At 47.5% G+C, this 22209-nt stretch overlaps 1 protein-coding gene across 13 annotated transcripts in view; it reads right to left on the reverse strand.

Moving 5' to 3' along the window:
• SEMA5B (semaphorin 5B) overlaps positions 1–19288 on the reverse strand; it is a 252209-nt gene extending 232921 nt beyond the window's left edge. For all 13 annotated transcript variants that reach the window (XM_040704228.2, XM_040704230.1, XM_015289991.4 and 10 more), the window contains exon 1: positions 19039–19288. The gene's annotated coding sequence lies outside the window, so the exon portion shown is untranslated. The remainder of the gene's footprint in view (positions 1–19038) is intronic.
• Between the last annotated feature and the right edge of the window lie 2921 nt (positions 19289–22209).

Genomic DNA, 22209 nt, shown 5'->3' on the forward strand with positions numbered 1-22209 from the left:
AGAGATTTGCATAAGGGCATCCCTGGTTTTCTGATCACATTCTGCCTTAAAGGACAGACTTAATTGGTTAGAAAAATCCTGTTTCTTTCCTTTCATCTAGCACACATCATTAAAGAGATGTGTTTGTCCAGAATTAGCTTGGATCTGGGAATACCAGCATGGGAAATGACCATGTGAGCAAACCAGTTTTGCCTCCTGCAGCTAAAGGAAGTTTTTATGGGTTTAAGCAAGTGCAACGTCTCATACACAGCACCTTAACGCTCATCTCCAGGCTCAGGCATGGGCAGCAATGTTATCTATTCCAGAAAGGAAAACACACCTCAGAACTAAAATCCTGGGCCAGATTTAGCACCCTGCTCACTCAAGAAAACTGAACAGCACATGCTCCCCATAAGCAGAACTCAGCAGCACTGTGCTGGTATGCATCCAGTGAGCAATGCATACCCTGCTGTAACAACAGCATTAAAAAAAAAACACAAACAGATGAGTGAGCACGTTTTTACTCCCCCCAAAAACACACGGGCTAACTGCAACCAATCCAAAGTTTATGGTGCTGCTTAACAGCACAAAACCAAGTGCCTGCGTTAATGCATTCCTAGCTCAGACAGGCCTGTGAGTGAGGCCTGCTAAGTAGGAAGCGCCGCAGGGCACGCGGAACACCAGATGTTTGCCTGCTGAATGACTAATGGTGCCCTCGCCCTCGGTAAAGTGTTCGAGTGGCACGAAGAGACACATTCTTGGCTTCACCAACAGCTACTGTTAGCATGCGGTTGAATATGTCATTAGAGTGCTTCAGCTCAGGGTTGGAGTGGCAGGAAACTCCCCGGTCCCTCCCCAGCCTGAGCAGCCCGTGGGACAGCTGCAGAGCTTTGCTGGTTAAATGCAAGTGGGCAGGGCTGTGAGGATGAAAGCACAGCCCCACCTCTGAGCATCACAGCCTGGGGATGAGACAGGGCAGGGACAGCCACAGCGGAACTGGGCTGGAGCCTGCCCTTCTGACAGCACAGGTGGGAGCTGGGAAAGGAACAAAGGTTAGAGGGCAAACTGCATGAGAAAGGTTGGAGCTCAGTCCATTCCCAGCCCAGCCATCAAATAGTTTACAAGCCTTCAAGAAAAGCAGTGCAGCTGAAGTTTGCTTTTGCCTTTGGGAGGATTTCTGAAAGAGAAACAGAGACCTTCCTTCCCGCAAGCAGGCAGGGCAGGGCAATGACCTTTAAAGAGAACCTAACACAGCAGCATTTCCCTGTGTCAGGAACTGCAGGATGCAGAATGCTGAATCACCCCCCTTGCCAAAGACAGCAGCCAAGGCCAGGAGACTGCAGCGGTACCCAGTTATCCTTTGCAGGGTGCTGTCAAGAAACAGCAACACCCCTGAGGCCCTTCTCCCTCGATCATGTACAAGTCCCCCTGCAGAAGCAGATGAGTTCAGGGACCAGTAGTTACATGAGTCCTTCCTGACGGGAACAGGATGCCAACCAAGCATGCTCTAGATTTTTCACTACATCTCCCTGTAGGACTGCCAAAGGTATTAAATAACAAATCTGCTTACTTTCAACCATGACCACAGTTCGGTGCAGCCAAGTGAAAACAGTCCAGCACAGGTGGATGGCATATAAAGCAACAGCACCAATCTCTGGAGAGGGCACCCTGCCCTTCATGATGTGTATTCCAGCTGTACTGCAACAGATGCACAGTCCTCATTCAGGTGAAAAAAAATACTGGCTTTGGTAGATTCACTAGTTTGAAGGTAAAAGATGCTGTTGGCTCTAGCTTCAGTTGTACAACATTGATATATTCCACCTTCTGCTAAAATACAGTCTTGGTAGTGATCCACGTCTGATGTGGCAACAAAAACCAACCTACTTTAAGAGCACAAGTCATGCAAAATGGGAGGAGTGAAACAAAAAGCTGGTAAAAAAGGTACACACAGCTCTCGAGAATACGTGGTTCAGATCTGAAGAGAAGACAAGTGTCTTTAAAAAGACAGCCTGATCCAAATCTGAGGGAAGGAATTTTAAGACGCTCTCTTTTATGTCAGTGGTCTTTGGATGAGGTCCATAGCAGAAGGCTCATAGCCAGTCCGTAGGCTTTAAATTCAGGAGGAACAAACACAGTCACTTCGTGAGCAACTTTCAGAGGAGCAGTTCTAAAGACACAGTTTGCTCTTGCTATTTCAGTCCACATTACAGCTGGTGCCAGCTACTCAAGCTGATGGGAACTGCAGCAGCAGTTAGACCCTTGCAATGTGCACTTGTAGAGGAGAGAATGGAGAACATCCTCATTTGCAGCCCACTTCAAAGTCAAGTTAGCTAGTGTATCACGGGAACATGGACCACTGACAAGAGAGCCTTGGCAACTCTTTGTAATCTCTTAGTCCTGAAAGGAAGCTCAACAATTAAAGCTAGTGTGCAAGCCTTAATGCACCGGAGAGGTCTGGCTTTCAATCCGAATGCTGAGGTTTGGAGGATCCCAGCCAACAGCAGCCACAGAGTCAGCAGCTTATTTCCAGTTCATGAACTCTGTATGCAAACTGGATTTCCAGTCCGGGAAGGGAAGGGCTGGAGGGAAATAATTCAACTTATCATGCCTTTAGGGTCTATGGTTTTTTTTTCTCTCTTTTTCCAGCCGGGCTGGCACATGTCACTGGGAGCAGAGCCAACACCAGACACACAGTGTCAAGTGACTCACTGCTGCTCACTGCCTGTTACTGGAGCACAGGTGTGGAGGAATCCAAGAATGGGAAGTGCAAGCTTCTTGCATCAAAGGAAATAAGAGTGGCTAATGCCAGCTGTTCTGCAAGTAATTTGGAGAATGAAGTGGAAGAGTTAGTAGCAGCTAACTGGTGGGAATCTAGTTTTTCTGCAAGCGCAGCTCCAGCAGGGTGGGTTTCAGATATGCTGCTGCCAGCTCGAACAAGAACATCTTGTTTTTAACAACACACATCTGTCCTTTCTGTTGTTTTGATGAAAGAATGGATTATTTCAAACGGAAATCGCCAAACGGGGGCTGTGCTTCAGACTGATTTTTTTTCCTATGCACGCAGCTAATATGTAGAGAAAGGAAACCATTTAAAATACATAGCACTTTTCAGGCAATATTTTAAAATAATCTCTGATCAATTCTCACGGCAACTCTAGAAGACGTTGGCTTTTTTCTTTTCTTTTGCATTATTACTTCAGCTGAGGAACCCGATGCTGATTTCCCATTGTTTGCCCAAGGCAAAGAGCGAGCTGCTGGCAGGGATGAGTTTAGAAGTTAAAACTTACCAATTCCCAGGTTTCTATTTAAGCAATCACAGCACATGTCTCTGTTTCTCACTCAATTCACATCCTTTTCTAACTGATAACGCGGACCAAAACAGGTGACATTTATATAGGATTGCTTGACTCCAAGCAATATTAATACTTGCAGCTCTGTAGCTGGCCCAGACTCAGCTTTTTCAGTGCTTTACAAATCCCAGAGACCAAAGCCTCACATCACTGTGATGCACTGTTTGCTTTGTAAGGGGTTGAGCAATGAAGCACAAAGCATTTGTGGGACATGCTCGCATTCACATACCAGGCCTGTACCAGAACCCAGTGCTGTCTATGGGTGCCAGGTCATTCCCAGGCATTTCAGGGATGCTCCAAGTGTTTCATCTATATTCAATTCAAGAGCCCATCCTGTTCTTCCTTCAATTCACTTTTAGACAGAAATATCCACAAGGGGCACAGAAAAGCTCAACGGTTACAGTGTCCAGTGATCTTAAACAACCCCATCAAGGCTTGACTTCCATATACAGACATTTTGTTGAGAGAAAGGACCGTTCTCAGGAGACTCCACTGTTTTGAATCTCTAAACAAATTTTTGGGCTGCACACAGCTGAACATGCATACCATTTAACCTCTTAACACCGGTAGTTGCAGATGCCAATAAACTCAATAAAGGTACATTTGAAATCAGTCTCACCTAACTGTAAAATCAATTCTACCTGCCACAGCACAGCAAAACGCCAAGGCTCCAGCTGTACTGTACGGCTTCAGTTCCCACCCACACAAACACATGCACAGTACTAAGATACTGCATTCATGCTAAAACAATTTCCACTAAATGCCTCAAAGATCTAGAGAGATCACTATCTGAAAGCAAAGAAAACGCATGCAGACCACAGGGCACGTGCATTTCAGATGGATTCCCACTCCTATTTGCGCTACAGAGGCAGGTGGAGGTTCCACATGAAGTGCAGTGCCTGGCACAAGATGCTATTCATGTCTATGGAGTGCCTTCTCATCCCAGCAGAACTTCTGATCTCAGCAAACAAAACAGATTGCATATATTCCCTTGTACTCATTCACAGTGGAAAGTGGAGGCAGAGAGCTCTCATCAGACATCCTCTTGGAGCTGGTTTAAACTTCCTGTCCCTACACCATCTGACCTCCAAGAGAGTTAGAACTTGCCTACAAAGATGAAATTATTGGCCAGCAACACGGGATGTAAATCCAAATGGCAGTGGGTATTTCCTGCTAACTCCCGAGCGAGTACATCTTCTAGGGTTTAAGAGGATTACACAAACCATGTGAAGGCACTCTACAGTTATCATTCCTCAACAGGCAGGAGACGAAGCCCCAGCACAGGTAGGCACACCTGAGCTAGCTGACGAGGCAGAGGATGTATTAGCACTGCAAACATCTAACAAGTGGCACCTTACATGGTCAGCTGAAGCTTGTGCTTTTAAAAAAAACACCTTTGGAGCCATGAAGGAGGAGCCCTTGAGGTATCAGAGCTAGAGTAAATACATAGAGAGAGAACAGATCTCTAAACCTGTTTGCTGCTAAAGATGTTTTTAAGTAACGTATTCATTCTTTCACAGCCCATTATCTGATCAAGTTCAGCTACTTCTAATAGCTCCAATAAATTTTTAAAAAAGGAACCGTAAGAGAAGATTTTTGTAAATCAGCATGTGTGTGAATGGAGATGCTTCTATGAATTACAGCCATCCAAAGCCAAACAGACACAAAAAGCTGTCCCCATTCCTGTGGGATCAGAGAGCATCCATCAGCTCCAGCATTCTCAAATCCCCTCCATCCATCTCTATGCACTGCTCTCCTGAAGCAGAGCCAAGCGAAAGCACAGCACTCGTGGCACACTGCACTCAAACAGCAGAAGGGACGTTTTAGCTGCTGACTCCAGAGCAAACCCCTTCCTTTCATTAAGGATATGTCCAAACAGTATTCCACTGGCAGACACGCTCTCCTGTTCAGTCTCAAGGCAGCCATTTACAAAGCTCGTTCACCTGCATCCTTAACAAGGGGCTCATTTGGCTGTGGTCTCTTACCTCTCTCTTTCCCACATAAGCAACTCCAGCTCAGGAGTGGAAATTATTTAAACTCAGGTTAATTAACTCAGCAGGAGCAAGTCAGAGCTCAAAATCTTCCCTCTCCTATCAGAAACTCTTACCTGCAGTCAGGAAACATGAAGCCATTGACAACTCTCAGACACTACTCCTACAGGAAACATATTTCTTCCATAACTTCTCAAGATCTACTCCTATACAGTCACAACATAAAAAATCCTGAGAAATGACACCCACATACACACACTTCCCCAGCAGCAAGTGCCGAAATGCTACGGACATGTGCCTGCCTCTCCTACCACACTTGTTCAGATTGAGCTTCCAGTATCCTAGGTAAGCCATACAACGAAGACAAAGATCTGCACCTGTGAATAATCATTCTGCCCTGGCACAGCAAGGCAGGCAGCGGGAAGGCTGTGCTCCTCATTCAGCTTTGCCACTATCTGCAGAGCCCAGCCCCAAGCCACTGAACACCAGCAGACAAATCCAGAAATGAGGTGCTTTGCTGGAGAGGCAGGCTGTGCCCAGAGCCTTTGGCTCTCGGTCCCCACCAGCTGCTTTTGGGACCCCTGGGACCAGATGTGCCCAAGCAGGCATCCAAAAATGGAAGCTGTACCTCATTAGCCTATATGAAAAGCCATGTTTCTCTGCTGTTCTGCAGGAGTAGTGCACAACCATGTATGTCTTAGTACAGCTACGCCTCTTAATACAACGTGGGGATGTAGCGAATTGGCCCTAATCTCTCTGTTTCACTTCATCCTTCTGTAAAAGGGAAATAAATAATACCCACACAGCATGGTGAAGCACTTTGTAATCCTCAAATGAAGGGTTCTGTAGGTGTAAAGTATTCACAAGGCGCATTTATTTTCAAACTGCAAGAAGCATGCTGCTGTGCTCCCTGGCTGCATTTAGCACACCTCTCTGCTGTGCAGATCTGAGGCAGACATCAGGGAAAGGAATGCTGCGACAATCAAATCCAAATCCCGCAACTCCGCAATCTATTTGTTCTACTAATTAAAGGAATATTTACTCAGGAAGCAGGTTTACACTTGAATGAATAGCTTCCAAGAACAAATATGATTTAATTACGTGTAGATGCAAGAAGCATACTATGTATTAAGGAGATTAATTTATGCTCACTAAAAATACAGGCAAAAGAGGTGCCTGGTTAATAATTTTCTATGTTGGAGAAAAGAAGGGGTAAGAAAGGGCTCAGAGCGTTATCTGCTTTAGAAGCTTGTTTAACAGCAATCTGCACTTCCTTAGAAAGAAAAACAGAACAAGTCCTTTGCAGAAGGTAGCACACGTTGATAAACTGCATTCTAGACTAAAACAAACATTACACAGCTCAGTAAAAGAGCAAGAAAGAAATGAATCACCCTGAGCAGGGGGTAAGGCAGGTTTCTAAACGATGACAGGATGTGTGATTGAAGACAAGCAGGTCAAAAATGGCCAAAGAAGCTTCATGGGGCTGATGCAGAGCTGGCTGTGCAGAAGCACACTCAGCCCTCCATCCCCACATGATGCAGTGAACACCAAACACGGTGTGGCTACAGGAAAGCAAGGAGGAAAGCTACAACATCAGCTGTGGGGAAGATTCCTATTTCTAGCAGCTATTTTCCTTATTAAACAAGACAGACTCTCAGTCCGTGGAGGACAATAAACATTGAATAAGTAAAGAAAAGTTCTTGGTGGGCCTTTGTAATGCAATAGAAAGTGCAGCAAGGACGGCAGAGCAGCAAGGTTCCAGGCTCCAGTGAATGGGGATTTACTCAAATGCAACAGCTATAGGCACAGAAATAAAGGAAAGAAGCTGCTTACCTTCAGAAGGCCTCAGGTACACAGGGGGTCTCCACCAAGATACCCTCACCTCCACTACCAACCCTAAAATGAGGTCTGGTAAAGGGTGCATCCTGGCTCCTCCCCTTCCAATCACTCAGGAAAATTGCACACACCTGAGCTCCCCTGGGTTGCCCCCGCCTTCCCACCAGGTGTTCAATCACTGCTTCAGGCCATGACTCAGCATTTCCACTACAAGCTTCGAGCACCGAGGCAGCAACTTGGAGCTAAATCTTGGGGCTGTAGCACACAGAGGGTACTTCCATGGATGGTAGCACAGAGAATGCTCAACCATGTTGAAAGAGAGCATGGAAAAGCAACACGATATTTTGATATCAAGTTAACGTGTCAGAATTGTTCATCTGACGACACTGTAGATTAAAAAAACAAAACACCTTCTTTTAACTGTTAGGGTATGCATTCATAAGGCACCCATCAGCACAGCATTCAGCCTTCGTTTATAGGAAAAAAATAATTTCCACAAAAGAGAAGGAACCATTTCAAGGCCTTTCTGCTTTAACATAAATAATTCATTGCATTCTGCTGTCAAACAAGACAGAGCAGCTGTGACTGCAGGACTCTCATTTGCTGCCGCCCTCGATGAGCCAAGGCAAGTTGCTTAACTTCTCTGTGCTACAGCTTCTTCCCTAGCGGAAGGAGATGTGTGTATGGGAGGCACACGAGGGCTATGCGATGGGCTTGATGCATGGCAGCTTGACGAAGTGCAAAATAACACTAGAAAGTTTCTTCTTCTCGTCCCCATCATGTCATAGCACACATAGTGGAGCAGTACACGGGAGTTGCTTCTTATTCTTCTCATTACTGCTCTCTTTCACTTTCTGCATGAGCTTCCTCCCTTTCCAATATCCTTGACAACAAGAATGATTTACAGGAATGCCACCACACTTCAGTGTATTATTACCACCTGGTTTCATGCCAACCAGAAATTGGGCTTTTCCTGTTTGTTCCTGTGTTGCAAGTATACAGAAGACTTCAGTTCTCTATGATTTTAGCCTTGAAATACAGTTTTTGGGGGGAGTCTTGCCGAAATGGCATGTAGCTTGCCTTGTAGGTAGGAGCTCAGAGATGAATATATTGAAGTATATCTGATAGCATTCTCCAGTTCCTACCAGGGCTGAGTTCAGCTGAACCTCAGCTCATCTGAATGGTGGAGGCGGAGTTGATCCTGTGTCAGCTCAGGGGATGGATCGGGTGATGCATCAGAATTTGTTATATGGAAGTCTGGCCAGCAGTACTTTAAATTATCATCTGACTGCTTATCAGATGCAGTTCAATGTTTCGTTACAGTGTTTAAGTCTCGGTCTTTAAAAACACAAAACAGACATTTAGAAGGATATGGGAGAAGGGAAACACAGCCTTTGGAACCTTCTGTGAAACCAAGGGGCCAGCAAAATGCAAAGTGCTTTGTAGCATCTTGGAAATTAGTAGCAGCCCACTTTTATCAAATAAATGCTGTTGTAGCTGAAACAACACAGATTGCAGACACATTTGTAGCTTTCTGTCTTACAAAGAAGCCAAAGTTTTCGGGGAAAGATCTTCCTACACCAATCTGCTTTGAAGTGCTTCCTACAATCATGATAATCTGTTCCAGAAACTGGTCATAATAGAAAACACCATTTCAATGCAGTCTACAAAGTGCAGTTCCAAAAATGCTTTCAGTTACACCTCAATTGCAAATACGCCACTGAGCACTTGCTTTTTCATCGAGGAGGGTTGGCTGTGATAAGCACACCTTTTTCCTGATCTCCTGCCTTTTAATCATGTCTATCAAGTCATTGTAACTGACAGACACGTTATCCCTGCTATTCAAAACAAATAAGAGATGCCTAAATTATACCATTGCATTTTAAAGAGGTACTGTCAGGTTGAAAACCTGGGGCCAACTCGTGCAGTCCTGACTTAGGCAGTATGCCAATTTAAAAGCAAATAGTCCTTGGATAAGAGCTGCAAGGCGTGTACTTACTTTTTTGGGAGGAAAAAAAAAAGAGAGAGAGAGAAAAGAAAAGAAAAATCCAGTGCTAACTTACGCAAACGGAATTTCTGCTACTGATGTCCCTTGGGGCAGGATCAGGGCGTTATCTCTTCTGCAAATAACTCAGGCCATTAGAACTGCAGACATCAGATTATTTCCAACTCTTTATACAATTTATTTAAGCTCCTGATTTTACCAGGTAGAAGTCTGCCATGTAAATAATCCCACTGGCTCAGGGCCACGTGATAACTTCACCGAAGCACTTCTGTAGCTCATTTGGTCTATATGTGGAGTGAAGTCTCACTCAGCCCATGTAAAATCTTCAGAGGTTTCTTTTTTTGTTTCCTTTCTAAGCTGAATCAGTTTCAGAATGGGGAAAGAAAAAAAAAAGCCTCATTATTTTTCTCAGGTTTCTAATCAATTACCTCTGCATTTCATGCTCAAACATTTGGGAAGGTTAAACACTGACGGAAACAGAGATCTTGTTGTTTTGGATTTTGTTTTAATTAAAACTGGAAATGCTTTCCTTGGCTCTGGGTTTTGCAGCACAGTGTTGCACACCTAATTTTGGAGTGTGTCTCTGGGCCAGTATGCTCCCTTTGCAGTTCTTTCCCATAGGTACATGGATTCATGCTATCAGTTGTCAGTCAAGCACAGCTGCAGCTCTTTGGTGAGGCTGCACTGGTGTATCTGTGAGCAGAATTAGGCTCTTGCACTTTTCATGGATGTCCAGGTCCTGTGAGAGCTTTGTAAATGGATAGCCAAGTAGGCTGCCAGAAAACAAAGGTTTTTCATTAAATGATAACATCTCTCCAAGCTAAAAACAGAAATCACGTTACTTATGGGAAGGTTCTAGTCCTCTCAGATCACAAGTATCACGGTTAAGGTTAGTACAGCCCAGCACTACACAGCTATAACTTGTGGAATAGATTCAGAGCAATTGCCTTGTGTTAGCAATTGAGAACTCAGGCCAATAAATTCTCATTACAGTCATTTCACTGAAACAAGAAACATTTTGCCTTCGTACAGATTGCAAAATCAGTTTGATTCTGCAGGATCAGATCATATGCTTGCAGGAAGGGAATGGCAGCTTCACCAGAACTTCAAACCGAGCGGAAAGAACCTGGTTATGCCCAAGCAAAGTGCAGACAGATGTTTTGAAATTTACCCACAGAGAGCCACTCTGATAGAACGCTGCTCTGATTTACAAGCATTACTACTGCTGTACTCCCAGCCAGCAAAAACGTGCTGTTGTCTTTCAGTGCTACAGCTATTCCAGTTCTTCCCCAGGCATATATTCAACTGGGCTCCTCGTGCCAGGAGCTTCTTGTGCCACTGTGCCTCCTTTTTCTGCCTTCCAACTTTATCTGCCTTATAGCCCTTATCTTCCACTATCTGCTCAGCCCTGCTCTGCAATCTCTGCTGTTCCAGTTCTCCCCAGTTCCTGCATCTGTCAGAATCACTCTGTCTTCTTTGGCCAGTAACAGGAAGCATTCAGAGAAGAGCCATCAGGCTGACATAAGGATTGAAAAACCACAGAGGAATCCAGTATAGCACTGAAATATCACAGAGAAATTAAGAGCTGACTTGATTGCAGTTCACAAATACTTCCACAGTAAGGAAACAGGATGCTCTGCTCTCCAGATGAGAGCATAGCATGGCCAAGAAGCAAGTGAGAAAGTAAGAGGCAATATAACCATGAGGGCTGCTGTAGGTTTAACACTTAAACAAGAATTTCAGGATGTTCTCTTCCATCAGAAGGATTTAAACCAAAACTGGATTCTCGTCAAGAACAGATGACCAGCTTGAACTTGAATCAGCTCAAGGAAGTCCTGTGGCCTCAGGGAAGCTATAAACCAACTGAAAGCACTTTCCTGGCGTTATCACCCAACGCTGAGGGATGAGGACTGAGATGGGGGAGAATCTCTGGAATCAAATGTGAAATGTAAGCTAAAGGGGGAAACTCTAAAACTTCTGGTTCACACATGTTCACTCACAGTTAATGTGTGTTTCAACTGAGTGAAGAGCAAGTGACCATCAGAACAACTGCTTACCTAAAGCACATCATCTGCAAATCTGCCAGTAAGGTTTCAAAGAAAAATTAAATTTAGACTTGTCAGCTCTGATACACTTGGTCTTTACAAAAATAAGAATGAAATATAACATTGGGAGTAAGCTTATCCAGTCATCTTTGCTGCATTAGCATTTTGGATGCCTTAGCTTATGAACTTTACAGAGAGGCTCTTGGCAAAGAGGGATGGCATTCTTACAATTAACTCACACAATCTATCCTCAGTAGTATCATCATTATCTGCAAAAGTGTGCTCAAATGAAGAATCAATACATAAATATGAAGAAGAAATTTAGGGAGAAAACGAAGTGCTATTAGCATTCCGGGAGTATAATAAACTCATAATTTGCTGAAGCAAAGCAGCGAAGCCTGGATTTGCAAAGCAACTGCAGAGAAGGAGGTGTGCAAAGCTCATTCCAAATATAAGCTGTTTTAATATTTCAAAGAGCCATTAGAGGGAACACATAGCATTAGCAATACCATGTTTTGTATTCCTGACGTACAGCCCTAGACAAATACAGAAGATATGTAGCAAATTACTCTCTTGGGGACAATTTCTGTTGGTGAAAGGGGAAAAAATGTTAAATTTTAAAGACGTTAATCACTTGCTTTTGTTTTAATTCAATCTATAGAGATGCACGTGCACATTTGTATAAAAAAGTACAAAATAGAGGGATGACCCCATCTCATCTTCAAAACATTAGGACCAATTGTGCTCCTCAGGTCAGGGTATTATTTTCTCTTCCATCACACTAACTGGAACATCTCAGGTGAGTGAGACATTTGGAGGATGGACTTATGTGCTGGCAACGCTTAGCAAGGAGACAAACACATGGGCTCAAAAGGCACAAGTCTGGAGCTCTGATCCAGGAAAGCACTGAGATGAAGCATTTAATTCACAGGATTTAACTACACATTTGGAATTAAGTAGGTGACTAAGTGCTTCCCAGGTTGCAATCTTACCTCTGCCACTAACTCACTCTACGACCTTGAGCATGTCACGTAACACCAGATGTCAAAGTCCAATCCCTACTCATTCCAGTCACTGGCAATCCTACCTGGCGCCTATCTGCATCATTATGCTGCACGATATCTTTCACAGATGACCACATTCTCCAGGCCATACTTCGCCCTCAGATCCTCCCACAGAAACACCTCAGTTTTTCTCCCTGACCGTTGTTACATCGGACTGCCTAGCACGGCTGAGAACACAGAGTTCTGGGTAAGTTGTACTCTTGTATCACTTAATCATCCTCAACATTTGTATTACATGTTACTTGACATCATCCCCCATCAGTACTGGAATGGCATCTCAGAGCCCAGTTTACAGTGCATAATACTATTTTTCTCATTTTAAATAAAGTATGCCTCTCTACAGTGTTTCATTCTACCACAAGCCCTGCTGTCCTTAATTTTAAGTAGGTGGTTACTAGCTGCAATTACCAATAAAAGCTGAGCTCTCTTAGACTGGAGGAACGCCGTGGACACATGCAGAACCCAAACCTGAGCTTTGTATTTTTAATGAAAATGCCCTTCAGATGTGGAGCAGACCCCAGAAAGGTCAGAGAGTGAAATATTAAGTGATTTATAAATACGGACTGATTGCCCTGTCCAAACCATGTGTTTGAAAACCTCCTTCTGGCAGACAATCGGCTTCAGTCAGGAAGAGAGAGCAGAGAAAGGAACGTGAGGCAGAGCGGGGGGATCTGTAATCACTCCAGCAAACTTTTGAGAACTCGCCAATTCTTCCTTCCCTGCATTCATTATAAGGACAGGCTCCAAGATGTGTCTCTCTCTACGTTCCTGAGTTTACCGTATTATCCTGTCAAACTGAATTATCTGGAGTGAACTTCCTACCCTTTCCTTTCATGCCGTCTTCTCCCCCACTAATCTTTGATCTCTTGTAAACCAGCATTGCGGGAGATAAATAAGCAACCTTTAGCTGAAGCTGCAGGCCAACCAACTTCCACGTGGCCAGGAAACACAGCAAAGCAATGAGAGCTGTACAGCAGGCGCTCCGCAGTCAACATCCTCCTCCCACACGATGCTGGCCCCAAAGCACTCCCAAACTCCATTCCTACTCTCACCCCATGCAGTGCAGACAGCCCCAGCACCCACTCAGAACCCACGTGCAGTCACTACAAGCCAGGTAGGCTGGACGGCCCCAGCTCTGTAGTAGGATGAGGATGTCACCATGGCCTCATCCAGAGTCTGTTTCCTGCCCTCGAGAGGACAGGCAGCAGCTTCCCCTTCTTGTGCAACTGCTCAGAGCTGTCACAGCCATTTTTTGGAAGCACTGACCTGATCCCTATCTTTGTAGCACGTCAGAAATTTTCATTGTTGCCCATTCAAATGCAGTTAAAGGGTTCTTTTCCCCATTTTTACCTTACATCAGTAACCCGTACGAGGCTTGCACTTGGAATGAAAAATACTACTTTTAAAATGACAAACACCGAACACAGGACATTTGTTACCACTAAAAACAGCCCTCTCTGTCTATGGAGGACGTAATTCATTCACTGATACACGCACCCACATTCTCTCCAGAGACTTTCCAAATTCACATGCACTCCCAGCACTAAATTTTGCATTTCAATCCAGGCATTAGCTATAAAAGATGTGTAAAATCCTATATAGTCAGACAGAAGCAGCTCCCTATTGGCTATGTAATAAGCATCTTAGGTAGCTCCAGAGTACAGAATGATTCCAAAAGGGGTGTGGATAAAATCACACTGCATAAATTGACACTAGATCCACCTGTTCCAGGTGCCAGCAAATATATTTTGCTAAAGCCATCTGCTTGTCTTAAAAGCTAACAGTTTTTGAAGACTATGGCACGAGCAATCTGCAAAGTATGCAAACTTTGGAAGCCCCAAACCCTTAAACTGCAAATTGCTCATAGATCATCTGAGTGGGACTTAGCCTGGCTGTTGTGCAGGGCTGAGACAGCGTCTCAGCTCACAGTCTGAGCACACCCAGAATCGGGGCACTTTCTCCATAGCACGAGGCTGCTGGAGGACTCACTTTGCAGCATCCTCACGTGCTATTCCCGACTGCTGAGGATGCCTCTTGGGTTTGAAGTAATGATTGAGCCCTTGAGTGCAGCGCGGCACTTGGCCAAGATCGAAAGGTTCCCATGCTGCTTCTCTGCAGGCTGCTGTGTTCCAGGTGGTCACATCCTGCTGTACAATGGGTAAAGTCAAACCTTGGAAACTGGCACTGAGCAACTTACATGGCTTCTAGCAACAGCCTAATAAAGACTGCATTATGCAGTGAGACTACCAAGCCCATAAGCACTTTGCCTGTTGCACAAAGCAGGTGTGTATTAGTCAGGATCTGGTCATGAACACACAGCACCTTACGAGCACAAGCCCCTTCAAAGCAGCTTATGGGAAGAAAATATCCTGTGCTCTTTCCACAAATGACCCCTTACTGAAAAGCAATGAAATTACACAGATGACTTAGAAGCTCCCAAGATGTTCACAACTGATCTGAGGATTAAGACTAGCAATCAGCATGTTTACTTACCATCTCATTCAAAGCTTACTAAAAAGTAAATAGGCCACACCAGTCCACAACCAGCGCCGTGCTTTGGTGTATGCTTAATTATCAGCACATGAATAGCCCCATCACCTATTCAGAGTCATGCACTGTAACTTGGTAACATCCCTCACATGCAAATTACTGGCCAGACTCATTATATTCTGAAACAAAACAAAGCATATGTAGATATGCATGTAGACACATATCTGATAGCAGTCACCCTTCCAGAGTATCACCACTCATGCACTTCCCAGCAGAAAATCACTTGGAGCTATTCTGAATGGGCCTTCAAATTGAGTTCTTTCTGGGAGGTAACTTGGGGAGCCAAAGCTCTGTAGTCAAGGAGACCTTGCATACTGAGTCACAGCAGTGCCTTCAGAGCTCTGCTGCACTTTGCTCACACCATGTGAGCCTGGGTTATGGGATAGTGGCTGTTATGGTGTATTTGCTGGACGACAACGAGAACTGTAGTGAAATAAATACAGAGACTAACTGGGTTTGAGGAATAGCCTCCAGAAAGCGAGGCACTGTGCTCACAAGTCCAAATACCTGTGAAGTCTTGTGTCGTATGCAGACAGCTGCCATTGAAACTCATGAAAATTGCAACCATGGACAGAGGCGGGTATGTGGGAAGAGTCAGTAGCCCACAATGCAAAAGGAAGAGAAACAATGACTTACAATCAGCCTGGCTGACACACTCATCAGCAAGTTGTTTTTTCTCTCCTTAAAAAGAAAAAGGCAGGCAGTAACAAAGAACTGTTATTTGATTCTCAAAGTCAACAGCACTCATATTCGAACACAGCCTATTTGAAGGCACAGCAGGGATAGCACTGTAATTCTCCACTGTTTGTGTCCTGGGCTAAATAACAAAGATGCAACCTAAATAGTGGCAGTTCAGCCTCACAGGATTCAGTCTCTAAAACGTAAGTCCATCACTTAAGACGTACTTTGCAATCTCAGCTGCTGCACAGCAAACAACTATGAATTCCACCCCCTAGAGAATCAGCCTGAATCACCTCCACCACTACCTGCATAAGATTGCATTTCCCTTCTTCAGCTCTACACCAGAAGTCAGGCACACTGCACAGCAAGCCAAACCTATTTCAGCCTTCACACGGGTTTGCACCGAGGCTGCAGATCCAGGTGCTATATGCCAACAGCAGGACTTGGTCACAGTGCCACATCCCTCAGCACCTCCCCACTGGAGGGACCAGGCTGCACTCCCACACCATGAAGGGCCTGAGCAGCCTGTGCTCAGGAGAGGCAGCAAGGTGGGAGCCCAGCGCCCAGTGAGACCCTCTGCAAAATCACCCATGGCTCTCTCTCAGAAATAAACTAGGAAGCGTTAATGTAATGATTCCAGGCATACAGATAAATAAAAGGTGAAAAGGCTCTTAAATGCATCCTACAAGCAATATTTTATAAGCTGGATCAATATGTTTCTCTAGGCTGGAAACAAATGAGTTCTCAAACAAAGTTAAATTTAGGAGCGAAGATGTTCATTTTTCTTCGTATGGAAAGCGGTGCTGACAATTCCCTGGAGGGCATTTATAAGAACAGCAATCCAAACCTGGGGTCCCATCGCACTCTCCCTAAAATCAGTGTGGTGAGAGGAGGTGAAGGTCACCGCTATCAGCCTACGTAAGGAGAACTGGAGTAGCTCCGAAATCATGCGGCATTGGCTTTAGATTCCACGCCGGTCACACTAGCATGGGGAACTGATGCAGCCCCGGACCGAAACCACGACAGCTTCGCTCCTGCTTCATTTACGCAGTCAGCCAACTTCGCTGCTGTCTCTATGAGGAATCACCTGGATGAGAGCTCCAAGCATCCCGAGTTCGCAGCCCCCGGCAATAGCAGACACCGATGTGAAGGCAGAGCGGCGGATTTCTTTGTGGCACTGTTTGTTGCTGCCCCCTTTTGCCAAACGGCGAAGCAACAGCCCAGACTTACACAGAAACTTTCAACGTCGTGTTTGTTTTCAGGAAAACAGACTCATGCAGACGGTCTCGCTTAACCCTAGCGTGGCTGCTCACACGGTTATCAAACCTGGCTAAAATAGAAACGCATTTTCTGAGCCACACTGAAGACGACACAGAACGCTGTGCAGGAGCACACCCCCAGCAAGGCCTGAGCGTGCCTCTGCCCGAGCCCAGCAGGACTTCTCCAGCTGACTCCAAACTAAGGTAGAGAGAAGCAGTGGCAGTAAGCTCAGGGTGCCCGCTCCCCCACATCAGCTTTCTGTCTGGAGTATAAATAGCAACCTCACCAGACCACCAGAGCCGTTTTGCTTGGGCACTTGCTTCGTCCCACTGCAAAGCAGCTGAAATCCCACGGCACCGCCTGCACTGAGTTTCTCTCGGGCTCTATGGATTCCAGCTGACCACATCCCCACACCCTCTCTTTAAGTTTATGTGACCCAGTTGGGGCCACCCTATTAAAAGCCATTCCCCACGCAGACCCCCATCCCCAGCATCTCTCTGCTCTGCCCTTATGTCCTCTGGGCTCATTCTTTTCTACTCTGCTGTTTGCCCCTTCTCTCCCCTCAGCTCCTGCTGAGGGTAGGGTAACACTTCCAGCAGTCCCACAGGCTGGAGGCACACAGAGCAAACCTCCACATGCGGAATGGCACAAACTCACTCCCCCCATGACTTCAGGATTAACGTGTTGCTGGCAGGGGAGGACAAAAACTTAATCTCCTGGAGGAAAGAAGGCAAAATAGCGGGAGAGGAGAAAAAGTAAAAGGAGAAATCGTCTCCACAGTGCTGACAATGGAAAAGGCGCAACATGAAATGCAGAGATCCCCCACTGCAGCCCACCTTACGCAGAGCCAGCTCAGCATTCTGCATAATCCGAACAGAAATAAAAGTTGTAGTTCAAAAGGGAGAGAAAAAGGAAAAGGAAACAGGGATGATTCAAGCAGCTGTTTAAAAAGGAAAGCTCTATTTAAAAATCCGGAGTGATATGGTTAAATATTCCTTTTCCTGTTGCCTTCTCTGCAGTTTATGACCAGTTTTCTCCCTTGGGCGCTCACAAATCACACGTATAATCGAGGAGCGCTTTGCTGTGCGTGTAGCTGGAACAAGCTCCTCTTGCTCTTTGCCTGCACTCTGCATCTCCGCTGATCTCGGGCAGCAGGGAGAACCAAAGCCCATCTTAACTTCTAGCTTTGCTGCTTTCTATTTTGCTTGCAGTGCAGTCAGCGTGGGGTCTCAGCCCATCGCTGAACCCGTCCGGAGGCGGAGAGCAAACCTCGTGCTGCTCACACTGTAATTTGGGAGAAGTATTTTCTGTAATGAGAGGGAACGTTCGCCCAACAAAAAAGGAAACTTTCCTAGGATCCCAAACCGATATATCCACGCAGAAATAGTTTGAGGATGAAAAAGAAACAAACAAACAAAAAAAGCAAACCGGGACTGGCATCTACCGCGTTTCGAGACCTTTTTTTAAGGACAAGAGAGTCCAACCTGAGCCAAGAGAGAACAGAGAACCCTCAGGACACAGATACTCCCTACTACGCTCCACCTAAGCCCATGAACAGACAGGTTCAGCCCGACTTGGCAGCACACCTTTTGTTTGTTTCCTCTGAGGCGTAACAGCAAGCGTGCTCCCGGGCAGCAGCGCCGAGCAGATGGCAGCATTGGAAAATGCACATCTCCAACTTTTAGTGTGGGCGTCGGGGCCGCAGCCACAAAGGTTGCTTCGGGAATCCCCCCCTCCCCGTAAGTTTCTAACAATGCACGGAGCTGCGGAGCCGCACAAGGCTCTCTGCTTCCCTCTCCCTCTCCCCTTCGCTTTTGATCTCCATCAGGACGTGAGCTGAAATTTAATGGGCCACCCCTACCACAAAGACAAATTACCATCCGGGGAAGGAAAAAAAAAATAAAGAAAAAAGGGAAAAAAATAAAGAAAAACGAACACAACAAACGTTAGTATCCCTGCGCCTGAGCTCTCCGGCTTCCCTCTCGCCTCAGCCCCGCTCGGCGGGTTACGGGAGAGCTGGAAGGTAAGGAGGAGAGAAAGAACGAAGAAATCACCTCCGCCGCCTCCCGGCTCGTGCCCTCCCCAGCTCCCCCGGACCGCACCAGCAGCGCCGGAGCCCCCCGCCTTCCCACCCCCGGGGCAGGAGAACGGCGCTCCGCGGGGTGCCCCGACCCCTCCGCACCCCGGGCCGCAGGGGGGGCTCCCCGCCGAGCCTCCAAGTTTGCGCCGCCCCCTCCCCGCCGTCCTCCCCCGGCCCCTCTGCCGCGCGGCGCTTACGGGCTCTCCGGCGGCTCCGGTGCGGGGCTCACGGGCGCATCGCGCTCCGGCTGCAGCGGGAGGAGAGCGGGGAGCGGAGCGGAGCGGCGGCTCGCCCCAGCCCGGCGCTTAGGGTGCGCTGCCCCGGGCCATGCGAGCGGCTGCGGGCAGCGTCCCCGCGGCGCGGCCGGAGTTGGGACCCAAGTCCTGCCCTGAGCTCCGCTGCCTCTTCCCGGCGGCTCCTATCGGCGCGGCTTCAACTCTTTCCATCGGAGACCGGGGGGGGGGGGGGGGGGGGGGGGGGGAGGAGGAGGAGGAGGCGGAGGAGGAGGAGGTAGGAAAGGAGGAGGGAGCTAGGGGCTGGCAGCCCCAACTCGCACTGATGTCAACTAATGTATTCAAAGTTCAACAGGGCATTTCTTCGCGGGCAGATCGCCCTCCCCGCCGCTCGCAGCCGGACCGGGAGGGTGTGGGGGAAGGGTGGCCCGCGGAGCTCGTTCTCCGGGCCCCTTGCCCCTAGGGTGCGGGGGGAGGCAGTGCCGGGGACTGCCTGCGTGGGGAAGGCGGAGAGAGGCACCACCGAGAGCGAGGGGAGAGCCGGCGGCCGTCGTACGGGGAGCCCCCCCTGCGGGAAGGGCAGGGCCGGGATGGGAGCGGGGGGCACCGGGGCGAGCACGGAGCTCAGCCACCGGAGCGCCGAGCGGACCCCGAAGCGAGCCCCGGGCGCTCCGCCAGCGTCTCCGTGCTCAGTGGAAGGGCGAAAGGGGCCGAAATGAAGCCGGAGGAGGGAGGGGGGGGTGTATGAGCAGAGAAGTTCTGCCCCGCAGGAGCGCAGCCGGCAAGCAGCGGGTAGCGGAGGGCAGAGGTATGGCGGGGCCCCGCGGGGGGTCGGGGGCTGCTGGGGCTCCACGGTGCTGCTCCGCTCCTTTAAGCCGGCGGCGGCGAGCTGACAGCTAAGCGGGATGTGTGGCGATGCGCAGGCAGCCTGGCGGTAAGAGGATAAAAATACAGCCGGGCTGTGTTAGCGACATTTAAAAACTGCGAGATAAGAGCCTCGGTTATTTATCTGCCGGATCCTTCGGTAGAATGGCCCGCATCGATACCACTGCATATGGATGTGCACGTATATAATGAGGCTGGGATTGGGTTTTTTTTCCTCCTGTAAACTGATCCGGTCATTGATGTTGACAGTGCATTATGGCTATATAAAAACAGTGACATTGTACGGTGGCTTATCAATCCTGAGACTGCCAATTGCAGCAGCACTGGGTGTTTCACAATTCACATCTCAGAGAAGTAACAGCATAGAGATGATCATTACACAATATGTAATTACTTGCCTATTCTTAATTTCTCAGTTCCCCCTTAATCAGGCAACTGTATCACTACATCGTTTCATGCAGTAACACCTCTTTGGTACAGCCGGCAAGAAATAGTCAATACATTATTTAGATGTATAGCATTTGCGATCTGATTTCCACTTTAAAACTGACACTGGAAAGTGGAGGGCAGGCAGTGAGAACAAACAAGACATGATGTGGCTGTGTGTTGTGCTCAGAACTCCTGCTCTGGGATAAGCATGGAGTCAGGCAGAGCTTGGAGCTGCAAAGCAAACTGCCCCATGCACAGCAGCGTCTCATGGCACTCTTTTTGCATCCCCATCTCTTCTGGGGACCTACAGAAAAACTCTGATTTGTTGTCACATCTTCTTGGGGTACTGTATTAATCACCATGTGAATGGTAAATAACTTTCAAGTTCCTCCATTTCCCCAGTAAGCAGGATGATATCTTTCAGTTTAATAACTTAAATGTTAAATGCTGATGTCGGGCAGGTTGGGTGTTGGGAGCAGAACACAACACAGATCTGTGCTGTTGTGGTGGGGCACTGCTGGCTTTGCTTCTCAGCTGTGCTGTAGGGAAGGCAGTTTGGTTACCAAGGCCTCAGGAATAGAGAAGCACACTGAACCACAGCTCCACAGTCATGCACTGCTCAGAGTTCCACAGGTAAAGTTACAAGGAAATCCTAGAATCTCAGAATCACCAGGGTTGGATCATCCCAGATCATCCAGTCCAACCATCCACCTACCACCAATACTTCCCCACCAAAGCACATCCCTTACTACAGCATCTAAGTACAACATGTAGGCCTTTCTTGAACGCCTCCAGGGACAGTGCCTCCACCACATCCCCAGGCAGCCCATTCCAGTGCATCACCACTCTTGTGGAGAAGAAATGTTTCCTGACATCCAACCTGAATCAAAATGCTGCAGTGATTCCTTGGGCCGCTCATGTCCCTATAACGTAACACGAACACATAGGGGGACCTCCCTGAAATCTCCGGCCAAACAAGGGAACTGCTCAGCTCCCTTTAGCAAAAGGCTCGCGATGCAAAGTAGTGCCGTTCAGATTCCTCGAAAAAGGTAGAAAAATGGGGGGAACGCCCGACGAGCGGCGCATGTGGAACTGTTTCCCAGCTGCAAAGCAGTACGGCGGCAGGGAGTGCTGGTGCCGCTCGGTGCTGCATGCTGGTACCGCTAGGTGCTGCTGCTGCCTCCCGGTGCGGCAATGCAGGAGGGAGGACTGAGCGTGAGCGGGAACGAGCAGGCGGGATGGAGATCCGTAGGGCAGGGATACAGCAGCCCCAGCCTTTCTGCCAGCCGGGTCATCCACAGCAGTACCCCGAGCTGTGGCTGCGTTTTCTCGCCTGGCCGGAGCAGGCTGTGCTATCTGCATTTGCACAGAGAAAAAACCCAAATCAATCTGTTCTGGCTGCAGTGGCTGCACAGACCTGCTCGGACCGAGCTGCTCTGGGCGTGCAGATAAGCGTTACTGGGTTTCGGGGGGAGATCTGGAGCACAGCATCGACTCGGAGCTCGCCATCGGGCGACGAGAAGACGGCATCCGTCGGCATCCGCCCCCGCCCGAGCTCCGGACCGCTGTTCTGCAGAGGGAGCAGTGCAACTAGAAAAGCAGTTTTGCTGCAGATGGTCAGAGCGTCTCACACGGAGCGAGGGAAGGGGAAGGAACATATGTCAGTGGCGACCTTTTAAAATGATGCTTGAATGGAGAGTACGTATGTTCAGGTATCCACTTCAATAACAGACTGTAAGTTCTTAATTCCCCATAGCCCTGCTAGGGGAGAAGGGTTTCCATGGGGAAAGCATTCTAAACACGCAGCAAAATGTCCTTTAC

Source organism: Gallus gallus, chromosome 7, assembly GCF_016699485.2.
Source record: "Gallus gallus isolate bGalGal1 chromosome 7, bGalGal1.mat.broiler.GRCg7b, whole genome shotgun sequence".
Classification (NCBI taxonomy): Eukaryota; Metazoa; Chordata; class Aves; order Galliformes; family Phasianidae; genus Gallus; species Gallus gallus.